We start from the raw sequence: 7,350 nt of genomic DNA on the forward strand, positions 1-7,350 counted from the left end.
TTCACTGATTCCTAAGATGTTGATGTTCAGTCTTATCATCTCTTGTTTGACCACGTCCAGCTTGCCTTGATTCATGGATCTTACATTCCAGGTTCCTATGGAGAAAAAACCTTTACAGCATCGACTTTCCTTTCACCACCAGATACATCCACAGCTGAGCATCCTTTCAGCTTTGGCCCAGTTGCTTCATTCTTTCTGGCGCTACTAGTACTAGCCCTCTGCTCTTCCCCAGTAGCATATTGGACGCCTTCCGACCTGAGGGGCTCATCTTCCAGCGTCATGTCTTTTTGCCTTTTGGTACTGTCCATAGGGTTTTCATGGCAAAGATACTGGAGTGGGTTGCCATTTCCTTCTCCAGTGGATCACATTTTGTCAGAGCTCTCTGCTATGACTTGCCCATCTTGGGTAGCCCTGCACGGCATAGCTCATAGCAAGCCCCTTCGCCACGACAAGGCAGTAATACATGAAGGGGAAAACCTCTGTATCCTTTCCTAAATTTACATCCCTTATAATTGAATCACCAACTAGAAGATGTCTTCTCTTTTTAGATGCCTTTCTCTTCTTGCATGAGTGATGTGTAATATCTGATTCACACTTTCCCCTGTCCAAAGCAAGTTCTTCATCTCGGACCACGATCCCCTGCTTATGTGAGTTATCATCATCATGACTACCTTGACCTGTTTCCTTAGTGTCCCTATTAAGGTCAGCAAGGGAACTTTATCTGTTATGCAGGGACACAGCGAAAGCTTTGTTTATGGTTCACAGCTCTCATCCTGCCAGATCCCATAGTTGTCCATACTGCCCTTCTCCTGTAGGATCGTTGTGGTAGAGGGGGCTGATAGCACGGCAACTCAATAGAGCAGGAGGGCTGAACTGGACACGTAGTTTCTGCCTGAAGAGCACAGATCACAGACTCTAGATAAGTAATCTGTCCTTATAGACTAGTGATTTGTTACTAGTGATTTGTTGATATACTGGGCAGTGTATGAACTTCTTCAGCCAGTTTTGGTTAGAATCCAAGTTGAATAAGAAAGGTAGATTTTTTTTGACTGCATCAAGGTCAGAAGTTAGGATAAGTTTTTATAAGAACCCAACCCAACCAACATAACAAGAAGCCTAGCCCACAAAAGGTCAGTGATGGTGCCAATAGTAAAAGGAAGAAAAAAAATGGGGTGGCCTCATTTTGGAGAAGATGGTTGAATATTAACCAATGATGGGGTAATAACCAATCTCCTCAACTCCTACTGTGTTTCAGTGGAAATTGTGTTAAAATGGATTTAAACAGAATAATTGATACAAGGTACGTAAAGGATAATTATGTAGCATCCGGATGCTATCTATAGTTTAGCCTCCAAGGTGAGACCTGTTACATCCAAGGGCTTGTGAATGTACAGTATTGGAAACCTATTTCTGTGATTTTTGAGAAATTATGATAACCACAATGCCAGAGGATTGAAGAAGGGCAAATATTCCTACCTTCAAAAGAGGGAAGCAAGGAGGACCCATGCGACTACAGATCATCAATTTGATATTGATACTGGGCAAAACTCTGGAATAAATTATTAAGAAATTTGTGAACTTTTAAAAAAGATTGCATTGCACATCAGGAGACAGCATGGATTTATCAAGAATAAGCCACTAATCTTTTCTGATAGAATAATTTGTTAATTATAGCAATAAGGTAAAGGTTTCCCTGTCCAGTTGTGTCTGGCATTCATTTCCGTTTCTTGGCCAAGGGAGCCAGCATTATCCAAAGATACTTGGTCATCTGGCCAGCATGGCTATACGCCAAAGGTGCATGGAATGCTGTTACCTTCCCACTGACATGGTACTTATTAATCTACTCAAATTTTGCACACTTTTGAACTGCTAGGGAGCTGGGGCAAATAATGGGAACTTGCACTCAGATCTCGAACCCAGGCTATCAGCTTTCCAGCTGACAAGCTCAGTGTCTTTAACCGCATAACCATCGTGCCCTCGATTGTAGGAATCAAGTGGTCATAATGTAAGTACAGCAGAGGCTCCATGAGATCTTAACGAAGAAGTTTTCAACATGTAAGCTAAGTTATACAGCTTTAAGATGGATGCAAAATTGGTTGGACAATTATACCTAAGAGGTATTTGTGAATGGTTTGAGAGGGATGAAACAGATCAAAAGACTTCTAGAGCACCGCTGACAGAAGACATAGAATAAACTAAATCAAAATGGATAAAATTGCTATTAAATCCTACCACTGATTCATGCAGTGAAATGGAAATACTTGTCCAAACTAATTGCTTCTGCAGAACATCATCCAGCTGCCCTCTTTAAAGTGACCAAATTCTTTTTAGGTGTAGGGGCCTGCTGAGGTATATGATTTTTCTGGCGTATAATTCAGATTTGTTCCCAGTTGGATATTAGCATGGATACTCATCCAGTAAAGAAGCCTGAGGTAGGTAATGGTTTGACTCTGTTGCTCTTGACCCAGGCACACTGGCTGAGGAATTCTGGGCATTGAAGTCCACAAGTCATAAAAGAGCCAAGTTTGAAGACCCCTGCTCTTGAGGAAGTTGGCAGGATCTTAGGAAACATGAGCTTAGCAGCTTGTGTTTTAGATCCATGTTCCCTCTAGTTGGTAAAAGCTTCCCAAGAGGTGACATGCAGTTGAGTACTGGTGGTAGTCAATGCATCTTTGGATGAGGGAGTGATGCTCTAGCCCAGGGGTAGGCAACCTTGACTCTTTTATGACTCGTGGACCTCAACTTCCAGAATTCCTGAGCCAGCCAGATTTGAAGTCCACGAGTCATAAAAGAGCCAAGGTTGGCTACCTCTTCTCTAGCCCTTTAAAGGAGACAGTGGTTCTGCCCTCTTCTTAAAGAGCCGTCAATAGATCCCACCTTGATGGACAATTTTTGTCCTAACTACAACCTCCCTTTCTGGGGAAGGTTGTTGAGAAGATGGTTTGTTGCACTTCCATAGGATTCTGGATGGAAAAAAATTATCTGGATCCCATTCAGTCAGATTGCCAGTCTGGATACAGAATGGAAATATTACTTGTACTTTTTGATGATGTTTGGCAGAAGTGGAATGAGGTTAGTGAGTCTGTCCTTGTATAACTTGATTCTCTGCTGCTTTTGATATCATCAACCATATATTGTTCTGGGGCAGCTCTGGGGATTGAGAGTTGGGAACAGCACTGTGTTGTCCCGCTTCATTTTCTTCATTAAAGTTCATTTTCAGTTGGCTTGAATGAGAACATGTGGCCCAACTTGCGGTCTCTGCTTTGCCCTATTTTCCAGGGTCTGGTCCTTTCTCCAGTCCTGTTTAACTTGGTGAAACTTTAATTTATTTATTTTTATTTTATTATTACATTTATATACCGCCCTTTCCCGAAGGACTCAGGGCAGTTTACAGGGTGATTAAAAAACCAAGATACAAAAGTTAAGAACAAATTTAAAAAAAATTATATTTGTCCCTGCATAAATAAAACCCCAGTTAAAATAAGATTAATCCTCAGCCTGGGCCAGAGAGCTCGAAGAACCAGGTCTTCAGGCCCCGGCGGAATGAACGGAGGTCGGGGGCAGTCCTGAGCTCCACTGGCAGCTGGTTCCAAAGGGCAGGCGCCCCCACTGAGAAGGCCCTATCCCTGGGTGTTACCCGCCGGCAATCTCTTACCGGCGGCACCCTGAGAAGACCCTCCCTGTGGGAGCGCACTGGACGAAGGGAACTTGATGCCGGCAGCAGGTGTTCCCTCAGATATCCCGGACCCAAGCCATTTAGGGCTTTATAGGTCATCACCAGCACCTTGAATCTCACCCGGAGGGCAACCGGGAGCCAATGCAGCTCGCGGAGCAGAGGTGTTACATGGGAGTATCAGGAAACCCCCATCACAACTCGCGCGGCCGCATTCTGCACCAGCTGAAGCCTCCGAGTGGTCCTCAAGGGCAGCCCCATGTAGAGAGCGTTGCAGTAGTCTAAACAGGAGGTCACGAGCGCATGAGTGACTTGTAGGAGATCATCTGTCACCATGGGGTGAGTTATCATCAGTATGCTGATGACATTCAACTTTATATCTCTGCCCATGGTGAGTTAAGTGATGCCATGACTGCCCTTTCTTAGTGCCTGGAGGCTGTTGATGTGAAATGTAGTCCAGATTCCCAGGAGGGAGGCAATGCATTCCAGAGAAGTAAAAGACAGCAAAGTTTAGCTAGTTTAAGTGGGAGGAAGATAGTCAGAATAGCTCCTCCCTAGGAGTTCTCAGAGTATTGTTTAATGGTGTAAGTAATTTGCTTTAGTCTAGCAAGAATTCTGTCTATGCACAAGGAACGATAAATGAAACTGCTTAGAAGAATCTCAGCATGTCTTCCTTGGTTTTTGGAGCTTGACAAGATAGGGAGGAATAGGCGAAACGGAACCCTAGCAACAGAGTGGCTTTAGGTTTAGGGCTTCTTGATCCTTGGAGAATTAACATCTTTGGTTGTGGATGGGGTAGCACTGCCCCAGACCTGGTACGTAATCTGGGGATTCTCCTGGGCTTGCAACTCCTGCTCAAGGAACAGGTGGCAGTTGTAGCCAGAAGGTTTTCGTATACTTGTGAGTTATGCATCAGTTATCCCCATTCCGGTACCGTATTCTTCTCATAATCACCAGTGCCCCTAGTCACCTCCCACATGGAATATTGTAATGCGTTGTACGTGGAACCAACACGGAAGAGTATCCAGAAGCTTCAGCTGGTTCAAACTGCAATAGCCTGCATAGTTTTACACAAATCTAGATTTGCACGTGTGTCACCGTTTTTGCGGGAGCTGCATTGGTTGCCAGTTTATTCTGGGTCCAATTCAAGGCGCTATCACCTTTAAAGCCCTACATGGCTCGGGGCCAGGTTATTTGAAGGATCAACTCTCTCCAGTTACATCTACCCAGCCCACCAGAACTGGAAGGCAGGGTGTGTTGTGGGTCCCATCTGACAGAGTGGGGCCGAGAAAAAGGGCCCTCTCTGTGATGACTCCCTCCCTATGGAATATCATTTCCCCAGATATAAAATTAACCCTACTTTGATACTTTTCTGGAAGGTGCTGAAGATGTGGGTCTTTCAGCGACACCAGGTTGACACAGAGCCAATCAAGTAATTGGTTTGATTGTGTTTGATGCTGCTGGGGGGGTAGGTTACGGGTTTCTGTATTTTGGATTTTTTATTTTGTAAGGCACTCAGAGTCACTCTGTGTGAGCAGCCATATACATTTGTTAAACAAACAAACAAATAAATGGACAGACATTGCATGGTGTTGTTTTTGTACATACCAGTACCAATCTTAAATGCCCGTGTGTAGATTAAGGTATTAATTAGCCTTGATCACCAAAAATTAAGTACTTCAGCTTAAGCATTTCTTTCTGTGATGTCTTAGCTCACTCTTTGTCTGTCTGTAATTAATTATCTTAACTGATTGCATACTGTAATATTTTTGCACTCCCAGGTTGGAAAGCCATAAAAAGCTGTAAGAGAGGCACACCCGATAATAATAATTCCTTAATATTTGGGCTCAATTTTCAAGAGCCAGAATAATTCTAAATGCATTTGGCATCTAACCCAGATGTTCTGAATCGTTCTTGGTATCCATACTTGAAAAAAATACCTAAATCTTTTCTGAATGTTTTAAGGGACATGACAGCTGGATAATACACACTCTCAATCCTAATATAAAGTTATTATTTCACTGAAGGGAGTATTGTACATAAGTAAACTCACAAAACCAGCATAAATTCAAACTGCACTATTTCCAAGTTATTAGCCACCTAACTATTGTAAGTGGGTTAGGTATCATTAAGTCAAGCTCCTTCCTATCCCCTGAACCTCCCAAGCATATTTTTTAATTCATCATCCAAATCACACAAGGTTTCATTACTTGAAAGGAACAGTCAGGCTTCAATCAGCCTAGGATTAGTTGATTTGTTTTCTATAGTCTATGATAACATTCATAAGCTTCTTGAAAAAGCATCTATCTACCTATCATATTTTATCTCCGGAAAAACCTTTGCTTTAACTATTCAGATCTTCATTATACCAGAGAAATATCTGTACATTTCACAATTTTCTCTATCACTGTCTTCCTCCTTAAAATTGAGCCTTTTTTATTTCTCTACCACACTATACTTTATTTTCTTTATTGTTCAACTGAGCAAACCCAAACTACTTACCACCCTCATTTCTTTGCCAACAATAGTGCAGTCACTAGGCACGCGGGCCGACACTGTGTTTGTCACGTCATTGTTTTAACATGAGAGTAATCCATTTTTACTTTCATAATGAGCCAGGAATATTGCAAGCTCTTGCTGCTTTTGGCAAGAGTATCAGTAGCAACCTAGCACTGTAAGATCCATTCTGCTTAAATATATATGAGGGAGATGGGCAGTTTTTAAACATGATTAAGTAAATAAATGTGGTAATGAGCATATTTTGCATCTTTCCTTGCATCACTCCCCATCCCCCACTAAGTCTATATTTTCATTTAACAAAATGGTATCTCAAATTGTTAAACATTATACCTTCCTGTTTTTGACTTCTGCTGTCAAATCTCTTCCAACTTCACCATTTTTATCATATAGACAGAAAATTGGGAATCATATACAACCTTGTCTTACTCTGAACTATTCTATATCTCCAAGCTCAGTCTCTACAATATATTCTTTTTTTTTTTTTTTATTGAAAAGTTTTATAAAATACAATTTTCCTTTACAAAAACCCCCCTTCCCCCTCCCTCCTCCCCTCCCTACCTCCCCCCTATCTCCCCCCCTCCCCCTCCCCCTCCTCCCTCCCCTACCTCCCCCCCTCCACTTCCCCTCCTCCCCCCTCCCCCCCCCGACTTCCCAGAGCAAAATACAAGGTATATATCTAAAAGGCAATCATAAACAATCATATACTAACAATTATAAACTCTAAAATCCATCACCCTCTAGCTTGTATATAGTAAACCAATCCTTAATAATACTAAATATATAAAAAAAACTAAAATAAAAGAGAACTAGCATCATTCCCATCTATGTTCTTCCACAATTCACTATTACCTTAACATATTCTCATTTGCACATTAATAAATAGTTCTTACACAAATTAACCCACATTAACCCACAAAACTTTCTTCCTCTTCCTCTGTAGTAAGTTGTCCATTAATTCCAAATTAAAAAAAAAAAATCTATTACCATACATAACATCCCAAAACTTTTAAAAAACACAACTACCACTTAACTATAAATATTTTGTGGAAGTTCCATAGATTTCTACTGGTCCTATTTTTTTTTCTTTTTTGAGCGTTTTAAGGCAGCACGCGTCACCCTCTGTTCTCTAAGATCATCCAAAAGAGTTACAGCTTAAA

The sequence above is a fragment of the Vipera ursinii genome, assembly GCF_947247035.1.
Source record: "Vipera ursinii genome assembly, chromosome: 2".
Classification (NCBI taxonomy): Eukaryota; Metazoa; Chordata; class Lepidosauria; order Squamata; family Viperidae; genus Vipera; species Vipera ursinii.